The sequence below is a fragment of the Lynx rufus genome, unplaced genomic scaffold, assembly GCF_022079265.1.
Source record: "Lynx rufus isolate CCGP_SWC_20201006 ecotype Redwood Valley unplaced genomic scaffold, mLynRuf1.p SCAF_1, whole genome shotgun sequence".
Lineage (NCBI taxonomy): Eukaryota > Metazoa > Chordata > Mammalia > Carnivora > Felidae > Lynx > Lynx rufus.
The window spans coordinates 213919160-213939449 of NW_025814823.1; the positions used below are offsets into that span (position 1 = coordinate 213919160).

At 42.1% G+C, this 20290-nt stretch overlaps 1 protein-coding gene across 1 annotated transcript in view; it reads right to left on the minus strand.

Moving 5' to 3' along the window:
* The window catches only part of LOC124510310 (PDZ domain-containing protein 2-like), a 49815-nt gene that overhangs the window by 17305 nt on the left and 12220 nt on the right, over nucleotides 1-20290 (minus strand). The gene's annotated exons all lie outside the window — the stretch shown is intronic.

Genomic DNA, 20290 nt, shown 5'->3' on the forward strand with positions numbered 1-20290 from the left:
AGCCTGCAATCATTGATGAGGTCCCTCTCCCAGGATTTATCTCCAGGCTTCAAGTGCAGCAATACAGGTATCACGTGGGCAAAAAGGTTCCCGGGATCAAAGCACAAGCCCTCAGATGACCTGGAACCACAGAGCCTTCTGCCGGCAAGTTCCTCCTCAGCACGCTACCTCGGCTGCACAGCAGAGAAACAGGAGGTTTCGAAGTGGAAACGGCCCCAGAGGCCATTTTATTTCTGGAGAAAACTTGTTGGTCAAGGTCACCCAGGTGGTCATGAAGACACAACTAACTATAGCCCAGGTTTCTTGACTTGTGGATGAGTGCTTGTCCCTACAGTGCAAGTTGCAAGAAATATTAAACCAGAAATTTAAATTAGATTCTAAAACACAGTAACACGTTAACTTTGTGGAGCCAAGTAAGTACACCTCTTGGGCCAACCACACTGTGTGCTATATTCCCACGTACGGGTTCAGCACTGCCCAGGCGACGTGCAGGCAGCCACATACAGTCAGCCCACACGTCTGCACAGTGTGCACCTATGCTCTCAGACCCTAAGGGACAGTACAGAAAGAAAGGTCCCAAGGTCTGTAAGGTCCTCTATCTGAGAAAAGCCAAACAAGCTAACAATAACCAATTACATTTATTAGAGAGGAAAAGGAGACTCATGTGCTTGAGAGCCCGTATAAAAAATTGGGGAGGTAAATTTATATGTACATAACTTATGAGATAGATCAAACAATGAGCTTTCCCATTTGAAATTTTATTTTCCTTTGAGGTTTTGAAGGGAAAAAGTCATGTTAGTTAAAATAGGTAGGATTCACATGAAGAAACATATGAACTTTAAAAAGACATAGAAGATATCCTTTAATACTTCATGGTCATTGAAAGTCATATAGTTATGATGTAAAAACAAACAAACAAACAACCCAAACCCTGAGTGTTAACAGATAATAAAAATTATACATTGTGTATCAAATTCAGTATATGAAAATGTATAGAGTAAGCAGTAAGAGTAATCTCTGAGGTAAACCCCACCTCCTTCTCAAGTTCCCCTCCCTCCTCAAATTCACCTATCTTTTTGGATGAGAAAGAGGGGAGGAGAAAAGGTCTGAGAAATGAGGAGATGTAGGTAAGTTGAGGAAGGGGCACTGGGAAAACAAATTCATCCTGATATATAAAAACAAAGATAAATTTGGTGAATCCCTATTATAATGTCAGGGATTGGCAGGTCTCCAGGTTTAAATTATTAAGTAAAGGCAAGACTGGAATGCTGAGGATGATTTTAGAGATTCTCAAGAGGGATGTCTTTCCCAACCCCAAACTGCAACATTTAATTCACACCCAGTGCAAAAGAAGCCTCTTGGAGACATGCCAGAGATCTGGGGCACAGGAGGAGACATGCAAATAGGAATAATCTAGAGAGAAGCCTCGGGGCCTCTCCTTTGCTTAATTTAAAAGCTTTATGGAAAGAACCTGTCTCCAGACCGTAAACAGCAGTTACTGGAGATGGAATTAAGTTCCCGGTTCTTTCTCTTATACCACCTGACCCGGGCTATCAGCCTACAGAGAAAGGATTCCTCAGCTTGTAAGTCATTACTTCCTCTGTGCTCATTCAGTGGGTGGCTTATTACATAGAAGCCACGGCCCAAACCATCAGAAAGCATGTTTGAGGATCTCATGTCAAGGGAGGAAAACAATTCTAGCCAAATGTTTCTGGACTCATGAAGCTTCCTTCTTCCATTTTCTCCTCTGTTTTTCCAGCACGGCCCTAGGTTTTCATACGATCAGAGAAATTTTGGAGATGACATAAGCCCTCATATGAGAAACAGAAAGGCAAGTGACCTGCCCAAGCCTTCTCAACTCATTACAGGTAAGGCTGAGACTTCTTAGTCTCCTAATTTCCAGTTTCATGCATTACTAGGATTTTTCCTCCCTCCCTCCTTAGAGGATTTTTTTTTACTGTTTTTTTTTTCTTTTAATGTTTATTTATTTTGAGAGAGAGAGAGAGCATGAGTAGGGAAGGGGCAGAGAGAGAGAGAGAAAGGGAGAGAGAGAATCCCAAGCAGGCTCTGTGCCGTCAGCTCAGAGCCTGACGTGGGGCTCAAAGTCACTAAACCATGAGATCATGACCTGAGCTGAAATCAAGAGTTGGATGTTTAGTCACCCAGGTGACCCTAGATACTTTTTAATTAATACTTTGGATGATCAATACTGTATCGTATTATATAGTTCGTACACCTTAAATTTTTCCCACTTAATGTTCACAGCAAACATGTGTCCCAAGGTAAAAGAAAAATATTCTCTCCACTGACAGATGAGGAAAAAAATGGAGACCCTTCAGTAACACCCTTTTGTTTATAACATATATCCCGGATCTAGGCTAGATCATGTGTACAGCAAATGAGAGCACAAGCTGAGGGGTGTAGTTTCACAAGAGCACACACATGCGGTGTCAAATCTGTGTTCTTGTGATGTGAGCCCCACGGCTGCCAATTCTGCTTTATTTTCAGAATCTGAGAGAGGCGGTTTCGAAGTAAGAGAATCACAGCCTTAAGGAATAACTTTTTTTTTTTTTTAATCTGAAATGCACCAAAGAAAGAAATGACATTTGGTTTCTATGATCTATAAAATACCAATATCATTTCTTATACCAAAGAAATCTTACGTTAAAGACGGTGGGTGTGTTAACGTTACTACTGAAAGCCTGTGACTAAAGCCAACAAGAATGGACCTCGAGACGTGTCAGAGAGTTGCAAACGGCACACTGTTGAGCTCAGGCAGCCGTGCAATCTTATTTCAGAACCCCCTCAAAGTGTTAGCATTGGGTTCTGAATTTAAACAGAACCTTTCCCTCTCACAACAGAAAGCTGTCATGATTTTAGGTGGTATGTAAGTCAACGAACAGGAAGTAACAATATGCAAAGCGCAATTTTGATCACAATGGGCCTCTCTTCAGTCTCGTGACTATTGTCTGAAAATGTCCCCACTCTAAAGAGTCCCTTTGTTGTATTTTTATTATTTTAGATGCACGGAACAAATCAAGCTGTTCTAGGAATGATGTCATTTTAGTTGTTTTAAAATGAAATGTGCAAAAAGTGCTCCTGGAAGGCCTTTGGTTCAGCTGGTATAATCTATTATTCATCAGCAATTTCTAATTCATGTGTTATACAACAATGCCATTATATTAATGGAATCTAACGTAATTTGCCAATTTCCAAGTTAGAGCCTTTCCGTTTGGACAGTTTTCTACACTTGTAGCCTATGAGATTCGCACTGAAGCAGAATCTTTAGCTTCTGGCTTTACAGACAAGTGGCAGAGCAGAGCGGTTAAGAGCAGCTGCCTGGGTACAGATCTGGTTGCACCATTTACTACCAGTGTAGGTGCATGAGCCAACCTCCTTGAGTTTCAGCAACCTCATCTCTAAAATGGGCTTTAAGAATTAAATGATAATTTTCTGGGGCGCCTGGGTGGCTCAGTTGGTTAAGTGACTGACTTCGGCTCAGGTCACGATCTCACGGTTCGTGGGTTCGAGCCCCGTGTCGGGCTCTGTGTTGAACACTTGCTTGGAGCCTGCTTGACATTCTGTCTCCTTCTCTCTCTGCCCCTCCCACCTTGTGCTCTGTCTCACTCTCTCAAAAATAAATGTAAAAGAAAAATTTTTTTAAAAAAGAATTAAATAATTTTCTGATTAAAGATAGATTTCCTTCCTTTTCTCCCCCTCATGGGAAGCCACACTCAAATGACAGAGAAGAGATTTTAAAATGACAGATATCATCCCACAAGGGTTCAAAGAGAACAAAAGACAATAGCAACAAGACTCTGGAAACCAGTAAGCACGACTATGTGCTAACGGATCCAACTTGAGAAAACGGAATCCTAAAGCTGGGATTGGAGAAAGCTACAAAGCGACCCAGTTTGAACAAGAGGTCCCCCGGAGGCTCAGGAGTTGCCAATAAAGGGTCTCTGGAGGTGTGGGGATGTCGTTGTGAGGCTGAGGCAGCGGGGAGAGTGGAAAGTGCCTGACACAGGTACTTAGAACGGATCTGATTGTGAGGAGACTCCCAGGTCTCAGCACTGACCTGGACAAACTTTGGTGTGTAAGAGAATCCCCTGGAGAGCGAAGAAAGAATGCCCAGGCCGGTGGAAGTGGAGCAGGCCCCACAATTCATCACTGCCCTGGTCCAGACAGAGCCGAGCTGCAATTACCAAGCTTACTCTAGAGGGAAGGATGGAGACTCCAGCTGCACCACAATAAGCTGTCAGCCAAAGGATGAGGGAGGGTGGTGATCACGCCGCTCTCTGTTGGGCACATTGGCATGTTAACCAGCAATGGCGGAAACCTGCCTCACTCTCTGTATGAACGAGAAGCACCTGCACCGCATGCCAAGTTAATGCAACTTCCGTTACTAGAGGTCGCGACATGGGTTATGCCCAGAATATATCAATAGATCATGGACATCAGAGGCGGTTTCTCATGATGCAAATAGAAACAACAGTGTGTACATATGTATGTATGTATGTATGTGTGTGTGTATGTATGTATATATTTTAGACAGATGACTCTTTTTTTTCTTTTAATTCTCAGGTTAGTTAACATGCAGCATAGTCTTGGCTTCAGTAGAACCCAGTGCTCATCCTGAAAAGTGCCCTCCTTAATGCCCGTCACCCATTTAACCCACCCCCACGCCCTCATCGACCATCAGTCTGTTCTTCGTAATTTAACAGTCTCTTACGGTTTGCCTCCCTGTTTGTATTTTTTCTTCCTTCCCCTATGTTCATCTGTTAAGTTTCTCAGATTCCACATGACTGAAATCATATCTTTCTCTGACTTATTCTGCTTAGCATAATACCTTCCAGTTCCATCTATGTTGTTGCAAATGGCAAGATTTCATTCTTTTTCATCTCTGAGTAATATTCCAGTGTGTGTGTGTGTGTGTTTGTACCACATCTTTTTTTTTATGTTTATTTATTTTTGAGAGAGAGAAAGAGAAGACACTGTAAGCAAGGGAGGGACAGAGAGAGAGGGAGACACAGAATCTGAAGCAGGCTCCAGGCTCTGAGCTGTCAGCACAGAGCTCAGTGCAGGGCTCGAGCTCACAAACCGTAAGATCATGACCTGGGCCGAAGTCGGCTGCTTAACCAACTGAACCACTCAGGTGCCTTATATACCATATCTTCTTAAGCCATTCATCAGTTGATGGACATTTGGCTTCTTTCCAAATTTAGCTATTGCTGATAGTGCTGCTATAAAATTGGGATGCATATGCCCTTCCAAATCAGCATTTTTTTAAAAAAAATTTTTTTAAAAAAAATTTTTTTTTCAACGTTTATTTATTTTTGGGACAGAGAGAGACAGAGCATGAACGGGGGAGGGGCAGAGAGAGAGGGAGACACAGAATCGGAAACAGGCTCCAGGCTCTGAGCCATCGGCCCAGAGCCTGACGCGAGCCTCGAACTCACGGACCGCGAGATCGTGACCTGGCTGAAGTCGGACGCTTAACTGACTGCGCCACCCAGGCGCCCCTTAAAAAATTTTTTTAACGTTTATTTATTTTTTGAGACAGAGAGAGACAGAGCATGAATGGGGGAAGGGTCAGAGAGAGAGGGAGACACAGAATCGGAAGCAGGCTCCAGGCTCCAAGCTGTCAGCACAGAGCCCGACACGGGGCTCGAACTCGTGAACCACGAGATCATGACCTGAGCCAAAATCAGACATTTAACCGACTGAGCCACCCAGGCGCCCCCAAATCAGCATTTTTAAATCCTTTGGATAAATACCTAGCAATGCAATTGCTGACTTGTAGGGTAGTTCTATTTTTAATTTTTTGAGGAATCTCCACACCATTTCCCCAAGTGGCTGCACCAGGTTGCATTCCCACCAGCAGTGCAATAGAGTCTCCTTTCTCCACATCCTCGCCAACATCTGTTGTTTCCTGAGTTGTTAATTTTAGCCATTCTGACAAGTGTGAGGTGATATCTCATTATGGTTTTGATTTGTATTTCCCTGATGATGAGTGATGTTGAGCATCTTTTAATGTGTCTGTTGGCCATCTGGATGTCTTCTTTGGAAAAGTGTCTATTCATATCTTCTGCCCATTTCTTCACTGGATTATTTGTTATTTGGGTGTTGAGGTTGGTAAGTTCTTTATAGATTCTGGGTACTAACCTTTTATCTGATATGTCATTTGTAAATATCTCCCATTCCATCAGTTGTTTTTAGTTTTGTTGACTGTTTCCTTTGCTGTGCAGAATTATCTTGATGAGGTCCCAAAACTTCATTTTTGTTTTTATTTCCCTTACCTCTGGAGATAAGTCAAGTAAGAAGTTGCTGTGGCTGAGATCAAAGAGGTTGCTGCCTGTTTTCTTCTGTAGGATTTTGGTGGTTTCCTATCTCACGTTTAGATCTTTTATCCATTTTGAGTTTATTTTTGTGTATGGTGTAAGAAAGCAGTCCAGTTTCATTCTTCTTCATGTTGCTGTCCAGTTCTTAGCATCATTTGCTAAAAGGTCTGTTTTTTTTTCCCCATTGGATAGTCTTTCCTGCTTTGTTGAAGATTAGTTGGTCATATATTGTGGATCCATTTCTGGGTTCTCTGTTCTATTCCACTGATCTATGTGTCTGTTTTTGTGCTAATACCATTGTCTTGATGATTACACAGCTTTGTAATATAGGTTAAAGTCTGGGATTATGATGCCTCCAGCTTTGGTTTTCTTTTTCAACATTACTTTGGTTATTCGGGATCTTCTATGGTTCCACACAAATTTTAGGATTGTTTATTTATTTATTTTTAAGTAGGCTCCATGCTGAATGGGGGGCTTGAACTCATGACCCTGAGATCAAGAGTCGCATGCTCTACTGACTGAGCCAGCCAGGTGCCCCAACAGTGTTTATTTTTATTTTTTTAGAGTTTTGTTTATTTTATTAAGGGTTAATTTATTTGAGAGAGAGAGAGAGAGAGAGAGAGTGCGAGCGAGAGAATGAGCGGGGGAGGGGCAGGGAGAGGGAGAGAGAAAAAAATCCCAAGCAGGCTCCACACTGTCAGTGTGCAGAGCCCAATGCAGGGATTGAACACGCGAACTGTGAGATCATGACCTGAGCTGAAGTCGGATGCTCAACCGACTGAACCACCTAGGTGCCCCCAAAGTATTTATTTTTAAAGGGCTAAATTTGCCTTATAATGATCTTATAAGGGTTATTATGAGGATTAAATAAAAATGCACTTGAGAGTACTAACAGAGTACCTAATGTGTATCATGAAATTATAGTGAGGGTTCAGCTCAAACAAAACACCTCAAGCTTTCTCCCCACCAAGTCTCATGGTACCTCTTGATCTGATGACTACATAGACTCTGATTATAGCTCTAGACTGCAGAGATAAACATTTCAACTTCATACCTACACAAGGGTGGCACATTTAATGAATGAACAAAGCAAAACGAATGGGGACACCACAAGAATACGCCTGCCATCTTGCTGAGTTCAAGATGAGAACAAAGCACCATAAAATTACTGCAAACTTCTAAGAAGACAGTTTCAAATGCATGTACCTGGAAATGCATGTTTTTAGAAATCAGGTTTGCACAAGACACCAAGGAGGATTTGAGAACATGCGGTGGACTTACAATCAAAGCAGAATCAGTGGAAGAGAGAAAATAAAGGAATATGTGAAGATTTCTTAGAGGAAGAAAGAGGTTTCCTTAAAGGAAAAACGGAGATCTTAGACAACAGGCTGTGCAGATATGAAGGGGAGAGGAGACTGTGAAGTCCAGGAGGCCAGTTCCTAACCACAATTAAAGTAGATGTCATAGAAGTGGGGAACCACTTTAGTTTTTACTAGAAGGGAGGGCTTGACGGGGCCTCAAGAAATCCATCTGAGAAGAAGAGGCAAAACCACAGGGAACAGAATGCAACAATACTTCTATGGAGATCTCAGGCCCAGAGAACAATGAGAGGTGATTTCAAAACTGCAGGGCTTGAGTAAGAGGATTTGGGACAGCTATACCAAAGAGGGATCAGAAAGTTTGGACAGATTTAAAGGTGAAGGGTGAAGAAGCCCAGGAAGAGATTTAAAAATACTTCTGGGTAAATTTTAAAGGGACTAGGTTATTTCTGTTGGCCTGATGGAAGTGGCCTAAGAAATGTATGAAATTACATTGTAAAGGAAGCAAACATGAGACGTAGCAAGGGGAGCCAGGCAGGATGATAATAGGCCAGAACTGGATGCTGGTCAGATGGGAGAATATTTCCTGTGTGGAATCAGCCAACTCAGAGGTGGTGGTGGTGAAGATGCATTTGAACAATGGATACTTTAGTAAACAGAGGACTCATGGATTCCATGTCTTTCCCAATGATGAGCCCCACATGACAGAATCTAGAACAGTATTTTAGAGAAAAAAAAATCTAGGTCAGAAAGCAAAGGGACAGAAGAAGTATAAAAAGTACATAGACTCAACAAGCAGGGCTATGAAAGAAGAAAGGAGTCCATTTAAACAGCAGGTTAAACAAAACTGAGTCTTCCCCAAAGGAGATGGACACAAAACACTAGAGGCATATCCAATTACTACCCCAAAATATGTAGCAGGAAGCAATGTTACTCAACCCTTAGAACATTCAAAACGTGAGGAAAGACAAATCTCAAGGAGCAGGTGGCAGAAGTATTAGCCCTTACTAGCTCTTTAGGGGCATAAGCTTCAGACTCATCAACAGCACGTCTGGTTCATGAATCTACAGAAGGTGTTTTTCCAGCTGAGTAAACGGGGGAGGGAAGACGCGGCTTTCTCTAGTCTAAGCACTTCTAAGAGGTGGTGGAAATGGAGAACGTGGCCCAGGACTGGAAATGCCTGCACCCGAGATCACAGAGGATCTGTCAGATGCATGATCCACACGAAACGCAGTGCACAGGGAGCCTTCCACTTTCATCTCAAAGTGCAAATGCAAATCAAGAAGATCCTGAATATAAATGAAAAGTACTATAAGTAGGACCCTGTTGATTTCCCCCATCCAGACTGGGAGGAAGACTTCTGCCAGTTGAATTGAAATTCGTGGTCATGGACTCCAAATAACTGCCACACACTGAGTTGTATTTAGAGAAGCCAAGAATATTTTCATCAGCTGTCCTTTACTTGATATGATTGGGTCTCTGCTATGGGCTGCAGGGTTCTCCATGGGTCTCTCCCATTCCTATGTGGCTTATGAAAAGAGACATAGGCTGTTTTTACTCTAGATTATCTATCTTTTCAAGGATGTTTGTAAACAGCCTTGAAAGTCAGAGACAGTGTCTCTGAAAGAAAAAGCAGGTTTGTTCATTGTCCAGTATAATAAAGATAACATCTCTCTCTGGAGCAAAGGGTAGTCAGATTTGCCCCGAGCCTGTCATAAAAGATTCACAGGTTGCCAACAATCAGGGTTCCTTAGCCATGATATAAATCCACTGTATGAGCATCTACTCAAGTCCCTCTGTATCATTCCCATAGGACATAGAGGTACAGGAGGAAATTATGCAAACATGACTCTCTAAACTGGGATTGAATCCTAAACTGGGATAGGAGAAAGCCAAAAGGTAATTGCTGTGCCATGAGTAATAAAGTCATTTGTCTCTGACCCAGGAATCTCCTGTCTTGTGCCAGCATCCATGAAACTGTAGTGTAAAAACTCAAACTTTTAAAAGTTCTTGATGTGGTCTTTGGCAAAATTAAATAAGGTCCTGGGAACAAAATTTTGCCTGGGACCACTGTCTAGCAGCGAGGGATTGGCTCATTTTTCTAAATGTCAAGGGTAATAGGTCCATTTTCTCTTTGTTCATTTACATTTCATTAAAAAGGAAAGCACACAAGAGACTTGCTGTCCAACAAATTCAGCTTTCTTGGAGCTGAAAGAGCCACATTTGTTCCAGTGAGAAATCGCCCAGGCTGCAGATGCTGAAGAGCACACAACCTCTCCCCAGAGTCAAGAATCTCATTTACAAAAAAAAAAAAAAAAAAAAAAAAAAAAAAAAAAAAAATCTCATTTGTGAAGATGGAGCAAAATAAGGAATAGAAGAGGTCTAAGAAGGCCATTAAGTGCTTTGGTTTTTAACTCAAAAAGTGAAGGAAACTTAAGTTTGGATGTTAGTTACTTTAGATTTTAATACCTTTGGATTATGACTTGCAAGGGGATTTGAATTTGTTGGCATTTTACTTGTTTGAGTATCATGATTACGTTGACACTGTATCTCTTTGTAGCACCTCTGAAAAGCTGCACTGGACAATGAGGCTAGAAATAATTGTGTATGAGAAACAGCCGAGGGATTGATTTTTAGCTTCTGGCAAATTTCATTCTTCTGGAGGTGAGGAGCAAACCATCACTGCCTTAGAGACAGGCCCCCTGGGTCCCAGTTAAAAGCCTAGTGTTTAGAAATGTTCTGTAACTGCTGTCCAAAACATTTATGAGATCTCCTTAAACACACTGTGACTAATAGAGTGTTGGACCCTGAGCATCATGTGTCTTCCTCAGCAAACCCTTGAAGCCTTACAAACAAACCATGCAACGTGTGGCTTTTATCTCCAACCACTTCCATTGTGCAAGCAAATCCGATCCCAAGGAAAACTGCAGGAGGATGGGTTGCACCCAGTTCATGCCATGTTTTTACAGTTCCCAGCACTTGAAAAAAAAATAATCTGCAGATGTGACAGAAGACTTCCAAGCTCCAAATCCCTAGGAAGCTGTGCTGGCTCATTCCCCTGGTCAGTATCTACCGGACTGTGGAGCGTGGTGATTTCCCTTTCATGCTTCAGTCACACTAAGATTATTTTTAGGCTGCCAAAGGAAGCTCATTTTCCAAATCTCTGGGGCAGATGTTTGAGTGACCGAAGGAGAACCAGATGGCCATCAAAGAGGCCAGGGCTGGGAATGAATAGCCATTCAGAAAAAGGGAATCAGAACAACAATAAATCAGCCCGAGGTAGCAAGAAGGCTGTGAGTCAACTTCAGAAATTAAAACACAAATCTACCACTACACTAGATTCATTGCTTCCTAACAAAGAAGACTCAGGACTGAAGAGGAAAACAGGAAAACCTAAAAGCAAAACTTGCCAGACCCCAGAACGCTCTGGTACACGTAGAACGTGTGTGCAGAGCATCAGATGCAGCTGGGGGAAAAGCAGCAGCTGACGTGGACCCAGGCGCTCAGGCTGGCGCTCTGAAAATGAAGGAATACTGTCCTTGTTCTGAGCCCATTTCTGGGTTCATCCCATTGATCATCCCCAAACAATGTGAATGGGCTCTACATATTATGTTGATTATTTGGATGATTTTTATGCATACAAATTAGATTTCTTAGTCCCTTAGAAAGCTGAGGCAAAGAAATCACCTCTAAGGACGTAGGAATGTAATCAGCTGTTGGACCAAGTTTGCCTCCCCTGTGGTGGGTCTGTATGGGTCACCCTCCCAAGGAGAGGACAATGTCCTCAAGTGACTCAGTTCTTCAAAAATAATAGGAGATGTGGATCGCAAGAAGGAGAATTGGCACATGTCCCTCCTTGGTATTGATTTCAAATTGAGGCAAGGCGAGTGCAGACATTCTCTACAAAGTAGGAATCTCTCACTCTCGCCATGTTCCATAACCTCGTGGGTGAGAAAAATGTGCAGTCTGGAGCTCTTCTTTGGCCTGTGGGCTGGCTACTAAAGACAGATCCTTGGGTCATTTCTCAGCAGGAGCTGGCTGCCTGCCTGCCATGGACATATTTCTGGGAGCAGGACTATGATATTCTTTACCCTAAACTCCAGAATGACAAAATCATGTGCGTGTAGGAAAATCTCAAAACACACAAAAAGTAGAGGTGGGTGAGCTATCAGAAAAGAAAGACATGTTAAAAGAGACCCAAGAAGCAAGAAGGAGGATTGGAGAAAGAAAATAAGGCTGAATTAATATTCTTCCAGGGCCTTTTCTCTATACAAATGTTTTAGAAAAAGTTCTACATGATTATCTGGCTTAGAAAAATAGTAAAAGATCATTTCAGGGGAGCTTGGGTGGCTCAGTCGGTTAAGTGTCCGACTTCGACTCACGTCATGATCTCACGGCTTGTGAGTTCGAGTTCTGTGTCGGGCTCTGTGCAGAGAGTTCAGAGCCTGGAGCCTACTTCAGATTCTGTGTCTCCCTCTCTCTCTGTGCCCCTCCCTTGCTCACACTCTGTCTCTCTCTCAAAAATAAATAAATATTTTTAAAAACCTGAACATACCATTTAGGCAGGTTTTAGATGAAGAGTAACTGGTCATGCTGAAGACAGTACATTTTGGTGTGCTGGTAAGTTCCAGGGGGCACCCTAAGGCCTTGTGCTGCCTTTTCCAGATCAACATGAGTTGCACCCTCAACTCTTTATTTTCCAGGAATGGTACTAACTTCATGCTTATTTGCTGGTATATATTTCTAAGGGCATGTACTTCTTGAAGAATCTGAATAGAAAGCTGGGGTATGCTCATGGGAGCCCACATGGGAAGCAATAGTAAGAGAGGCTGTCCCGGGATCCCACATGATCATCTATAGATGGGTTGGCAAACTGCTGCCAGGGGGCCAAATCTGGCTCAACATCTATTTTCGTAAAGTTTTATTGGAACACAGTCACGCCCATTAGTTCACTTATTCCCTATGACCACTTCTGCACTACTAAGGCAGAGATGAACCAGTGTAACAGAGACTGTTTGGCCAGCAAAGCCTCAAATGTTTATGATCTGGCCTTTGTAACTGCTGACCTCTCAACTGTAGGAATAGTTCAGACTCTATGAACCCCTACCTCCCCACCTCTACCCCTATCCAAAGTCACTGTGAACAAACTTGAGAAGTTTTAGGAAGCATAACTTAGTAGGTTGAAGCAAAGGTACAGACAAGTAGAGACCTCTTAAGGAAGCTGCTACTGGAGACAAGGCTTACTGGTCTACCATGGTATTTCCTCTAAAAATATCTTTAGCATCCACACTTTATGATTTTACCTTTAAATTTCATTTTAAAATGACACTGGTAAGAAACTCATATGAAGTAACAAGGATTCTCTTTTTAAAATGCACACTGTTTGCTCAGTGACACAGAATTACTGGCCACCATTTAGACTGGTTTAATTAGATTGCTTTATTCACAAACATACTGCTTGGAAGAAATGGAAAAGATTTTGTTTGTTGGGTGGTCTTTTTTGTTATCGATGTTAGTAGTGAAAGGGGGGAAATGACTTGGAGAAGAAGGAAGGAAGAACTTCTTAGGAGCCTGGAGTCTCGCAGGAGTGGGGGGTAACTGTGGGGATCCTCAGGAGGGGAGTTTAGAGCAGTAAGAGGACACTGGGCTTCAGGAAACCTGTGAAGAGAGGAACTAGCAAGTAAGGAGGATCAGATGACATCAAGTCGGAGGTTTCAAAGGTCAACTAAATCCTATTGAAACTATTGCTTAGGATTGGCCCTGCCTTCACACACACACACACACACACACACACACACACACACACACACACACAGTGGGGAGGAAATCCTTTTCATCCTTCTTTTCTACCACCAAGAAGGCCCTGCCTGCAGAACCTAGCACTCTGTTTGGTGGGCTGGGCCTGCTCCTCTCCTCCGCTGACCAGTCAGTCACACTGCTTCCTGCCTTCCCATCTTTATGGCCACCTTTCCTGCCACACAGGCTCTGGTCACTTCCCAGTGGGACTATAGCAAAGGCCTCCATTCCTGTCTCTGCACTCCACTGCCCCTGCCCTGCTTTTATTCAGTCCAGCTGTTTCTCTATCTCACCACTAAAGTAACCTTAGAACACATACTCTGGGAGGAAAGTTCTCAGTTTTTCCCCTTGAGGATTGTATTTCCCCCTAAAGTCAGGAACATGACAAGGATGTCCACTTTCACCACTGTTATTCAACACAGTATTAGAAGTCCTAGCCTCAGCCATCAGACAACTCAAAGGAATAAAAGGCATCTAAATCAGCAAGGAGGAAGTCAAATTTTAACTCTTTGCAGAAGACAGATACTCTATATGGAAAACCCAAAAGATTCCACCAAAAAACTGCTAGAATTGATCCATGAATTCAGCAAAGTCATAAGATATAAAATCAATGCACAGAAATCGGTTGCATTTCTATACACCAATAATGAAGCAACAGAAAGAGAAATCAAGGAATCGATCCCATTTACAATTGCACCAAAACCCATAAAATACCTAAGAATAAACCTAACCAAAGAGGTGAAAAGCTATATACTGAAAACCACAGAAAGCTTATGAAAGAAATCGAAGAAGACACACACAAAAAAAATGGAAAAATATTCCATGCTCATGGATTGGAAGAATATTGTTAAAATGTCAATACTACCCAAAGCAATCTGCATATTTAATGCAATCCCTATCAAAATATCACCAGCATTCTTCACAGAGCTAGAATAAACAATCCTAAAATTTGTATGGAGCCACAAAAGACCCTGAATAGCCAAAGCAATCCTGAAAAAGAAAACCAAAGCTGGAGGCATCACAATCCTGAACTTCAGGATGTATTACAAAGCTGTAATCATCAAGACAGCATGGTACTAGCACAAAAACAGACACTTAGATCAATGGAACAGAATAGAGAACCCAGAAATGGACCCACAAATGGATGGCCAACTAATCTTTGACAAAGCAGGAACAAATATCCAATGGAATAAAGACACTCTTTTCAGCAAATGGTGCTGGGAAAACTGGACAGCGACATGCAGAAGAATGAACATGGACCACTTTCTTACACAATACACAAATATAAACTCAAAATGGATGAAAGACCTAAATGTGAGACAGGAAGCCATCAAACTCCTAGAGGAGAAAGCAGGCAAAAACCTCTTTGACCTCAGCCACAGCAATTTCTTACTTAACACATCTCTGGAGGCAAGGGAAACAAAAGCAAAAAATGAACTACTGGAATCTCATCAAGATAATAAGCGAAGGAAACAATTTGCAAAACTAAAGGCAACTGATGGAATGGGAGAAGATATTTGCAAATGACATCCCATAAAGGGTTGGTATCCAAAATCTATAAAGAACTTATCAAACTCAACACCCAAAAAACAAATAATCCAGCGAAGAAATGGACAAAAGGCATGAATAGACACTTTTCCAAAGAAGACATCCAGATGGTTAACATGAAAAAATGCTCAACATGACTCATCATCAGGGAAATACAAATTAAAACCACAATGAGATACCAGTTCACACCAGTCAGAATGGCTAAAATTAACAACTCAGGCAACAACAGATGTGGGCGAGGATGCGGAGAAAGGGGAACTCTTTTGCACCACTGGTGGGAATGCAAACTGGTGCAGCCACTCTGGAAATCAGTATGGAGGTTCCTCAGAAAATTAAAAATAGAACTACCCTACGACCCAGCAACAGCACTACGAGGTATTTATCCAAGGGATACAGGTATGCTGTTTCAAAGGGGCACATGCACCCCAATGTTTATAGCATCACTATCAACAATGGCCAAAGTATGGAAAGAGCCTAAATGTCCATCGACAGATGAATGGATAAAGAAGAAGTGGTATACACACACATATACACACAATGGAGTATTACTCAGCAATCAAAAAGAATGAAATCTTGCCATTTGCAACTACATGGATGGAATCAGAGGGTATTGTGCTAAGCGAAATTAGTCAGAGAAAGACAAATATATGACCTCACTCATATGTGGAATTTAAGATACAAAACAAATGAACATAGGAGAAGAGAAGCAAAAATAATATAAAAACAGGGAGGGGAACAAAACATAAGAGACTCTTAAATATAGAGAACAAACTATAGGTTGCTGGAGGGGTTGTGGGCAGGGGGATGGGCTAAGTGGGCGAGGGGCATTAAAGGAAGACACCTGCTGGGATGAGCACTGGGTATTATACATAGGGGATGAATCACTGGATTCTACTCTTGAAATATTATTGTACTATATGCTAACTAACTTGGATGCAACCTAAAATAAATAAATGAATTTTTTAAAAAAGAACAAATACTCTGACTCATTCAACTTGAAAACCACCATTGAGTAGAGTAGTTGTTAAGATAAGTCAAATTCCTTAGTCTGGAGCTAAAAGCACAGGCTGAACATCTGTGCTTATTTTTTTATTTGTTGATCCTTGAATAGGCTGTAAAATTTCCTATTTGAGGACCACTGTGCATGTTGCTTTTCTGTCCTAAAAGGTTACCTACTTCTGTGGGTGTTCCTATGGAAAATCCATGGATTAGTCAAACACCATCCCATCCATTGAGCCCTCCCAGATTCCTGGAAGGAACGGGTCAATATGGGATATAGTTCCTAGGAATATATTATGTGGAAGAGGGGAATATGAAAAGTATAGAAATAACCGTAATTCATTACAGAATATAGGAAGTCCTGTTAAGAGAGGAAGACTGTGTCTGTTATCCCTTTGTATCTCCCAGAGTGCCCAGCACAGCCCTCAGCATATGGATGGCAGCATCAGGCTGGCTATAGTCGAGCATGGGCTCCTACCAGGGCCTGGTTGTGGGCATTCGGCAGGGCCACATTACCAACCTCTGAGGTTGTATTGGTCTCAGTGGGAAGAAGGTCAGGAAGAATTACAGCTTTGATGCTGAGGAGAAGGTGTGTGTGTATGACATGCAGGCTACCTGTCTGTCTCTACTAGCTCAAAAGATAATTCCACAAATAGCTATTAAGTAAATATGTCTGCTGCTAGAGGAAATAAATTTGAATATTGAAACAACAGCTTAACCAAAAAATTTTTGAAAAAAATCCATCCCAGTTTTATTTTTTATTAAGTTTATTTACTTATTTTTAGAGAGAGACAGAAAGTACAAGTCAGGGAGAGGCAGAGAGAGAGAGAGAGAAAATCCCAAGCAGCCTCTGAACTGTCAGCACAGAGCCTGATGTGGGGCTCAAGCCCACAAATCATGAGATCATGACCTGAGCTGAAGTTGGATGCTTAACTCACTGAGCCACCCAGGGACCCCTAACCCATTTTAAATCAGGAGGGGTCTTTCTGATTAAGTACTATTATGTGAGAAACAGAAAAATGAAACTGGCAATCAGAGAAAACAGACATAACAGAGGCTGGTCCTACTTAAAAAGTCTCTTTGAAAGATAAGGGGCTTCAGAATCTTTTTTTTTTTTTTTTTAATGTCTATTCATTTTTGAGAGAGAGAGAGAGAGAGAGAACAGGGGAGGGACAGAGAGAGAGGGAGACACAGAATCCAAAGCAGGCTGCAGGCTCTGAGCTGTCAGCATAGAGCCTGATGTGGGGCTTGAACGCACAAACTGTGAGATCATGACCTGTGCCGAAGTTGATTGTTCAAGTGACTGAGACACCCAGGCGCCCCAAGGGGCTCAGAATCTTCACAGTCAGAGGTAGAAGGAAGGATATTTCAAGTGAAGGAATAAAAGCAAGAACAGAAGGGAGAGGCTTGGTTTTCTTTTTCTGCAAATGTCATTTACTGAGATCCCTCAGTCCTACGTAAAAAGCTTACCAAGCAAAAACAAGCAAACAAACAGCAAACAAAAAGCTAGGCAAGCAAACAACATTAACAATAGGGGTGGGGAGAATGCTATTAATTTTAAACAACCCCACTTCTTTGAGAAATGTCTGCCCTGGTTTCCACAGGGGAATTTCTGACCTCTTATATTTTGCTCTGTTTTTATTTCCAGGCTCTGGACTACTGTTTTGCATAAGATGTGGTGAAAAAGAGAAAAAAACACCCAAAACCCTCGAAATCTTCCACTGCTCATGGAGTCATCAGGCGAGGTGTTTTTTCCCAGCACATACTACCTATTTGTCTCACTCATCTATGCACTGTCAAAGTGGTTTTGTCATTTTCCTAAAAAAAACAACACAATAACTGGAATTGAAACTAAGTGGGGGATATCCTGTTTCTCTTAAGAGAGTAAGAATCTGACTGTATCAGCACTATCTCCATTTACAGTCTCAAAAGACACATCCATCTCAAGGATTTCTGTTACCTTAAAGGCTTAGTGAAGCTCATAAACAAATAAGATAGATTTCCGAAGATACATGGTGCACACACGAGTCACATTATCCCCTTCTGCCTCCTGTGCAATTGCCATCATATTGTCTAGGGCAGAAAAAGTTTTATTTATTTCAGTTTCATTTCTGAACTGCCACTGTCCTCAAGTCTTAATATATTCTACTTTACATTTCAATGTGAGGATCACAGATTTAATCTCCCAAAGGACAGATAGAACTAGATTGGTGGGGGTGATCTTTATAAGAGGTAAATTCATAACAGGGGTCAGGGCTGAAAGGCATCTTGGAATACGATAATGGAGTACATAAAGACAGCAACCAACTTACCTGAAGTCATAAAGTTGCTTCATGACTTCTATGGTGTTATTTTCATAAAAGAAATTAATTTGAGGGCAAAGAAATATTATTACATGTTCTGGTGGTCCATATTTTATTTTCACTGAAATTTGAAGGAACTTTTCAAATCCAAAATATGAAAATAGGGTTGACTGCTCTTGCACTGTTGGTGGGAATGCAAATTGGTGCAGCCACTCTGGAAAACAGTGTGGAGGTTCCTTAGAAAATTAAAAATAGACCTACCCTATGACCCAGCAATAGCACTGCTAGGAATTTACCCAAGGGATACAGGAGTACTGATGCATAGGGGCACTTGTACCCCAATGTTCATAGCAGCACTCTCAACAATAGCCAAATTATGGAAAGAGCCTAAATGTCCATCAACTGATGAATGGATAAAGAAATTGTGGTTTATATACACAATGGAATACTACGTGGCAATGAGAAAGAATGAAATATGGCCCTTTGTAGCAACATGGATGGAACTGGAGAGTGTGATGCTAAGTGAAATAAGCCATACAGAGAAAGACAGATACCATATGGTTTCACTCTTATGTGGATCCTGAGAAACTTAACAGAAACCCATGGGGGAGGGGAAGGAAAAAAAAGAAAAAAAAGAGGTTAGAGTGGGAGAGAGCCAAAGCATAAGAGACTCTTAAAAACTGAGAACAAACTGAGGGTTGATGGGGGTGGGAGGGAGGGGAGGGTGGGTGATGGGTATTGAGGAGGGCACCTTTTGGGATGAGCACTGGGTGTTGTATGGAAACCATTTTGACAATAAATTTCATATATTGAAAAAAAAATTAAAAAAAAAAAAAAGAAAATAGGGTTGACTGCACACTATGGGGATTTCTTTGGCTGATTTCACCGTGTTCCATGCTGTCATGTCAACCTTTGTAGATGGTGTAACCACCAGGCCCTCCTAACATAGATTCACAAGTTATAACCCCATGCTACTGTACTAACGTATGTATATACTGTGAAACACAAAAGAATCTAAAATGAAATAAAATCTATACAGGTTCTAATACTTCCCTCGCACATGCCAAGGGACTGTCTGGCATCCCCCGACTGGGTATGTTCACCCCACTTTGGAGACCACTGTGCTGAGACTGGAGAACACAGTATTTGCCTTTTTTATGCAAATCACTCGAGTTGTTTACTTCCTTGAGAAATGCAAACTGCTCATTTAAAAGTGCAGCAGAGAGCCAGGTAACGAGTTGGAACAGGCCCCAGAAAATGTGCCACGGGAATAAACCTAATGCAAACTCCAGCAGTTTTCTGGGCAATTTATCCAGGCCAAATAATTATTCTTATCTTATTTCCCCCCCACCCATTTAAATAATCACTTCATCTCCTTAAGTATGAAACCAAACCAAACAAAAACCACCCCCAACTTTAAATCTTATTTTCCTAGACCGGCAGTAATTGCAGCCTTGTATTATCTTGTTCTGGCAATTCCACACACTGTGCTAAGCCCACACAGCCTCGTACATACTGCTTAGCCGGCTGGAGCATGGCTTCAGGAGCATCTAAGTGAACGGGGCCCTGCTTCAGAAAGTCTAGGACACTGAGGGGAAAGAGAAAGTAGTTCACAGTCTGGGACAGTGGAATGGAAAATGTGCAAGTCGGGGAATTGCTACCAGTATGCGTCGCTGCCTGCTTTGAGTTGGTGCAGGGAATAAGAGAGCTTTTGCACCCCACGACCATCGCACCACCGGGAACTGGTGTCTGCGAAGGCAACAAGAACCACGAGGTACACGCGAGTCTGTGCTCACGGAGGATCCAGAGGCGGCTGGGGGAATCTATGTTTCCAAGTTTGCCACAAGCACCTCAAACACATGGCCTCACTCCCTCATCTCAAGCTATGGGAAGGAGGGAGGTGGTTGGGGGCCTAAACCTCCCCTTATCTCAAAGCCGTGCACAAAGAGGTCTTGGGCCCTCATCCAGCCCCCAGCCAGGAGAC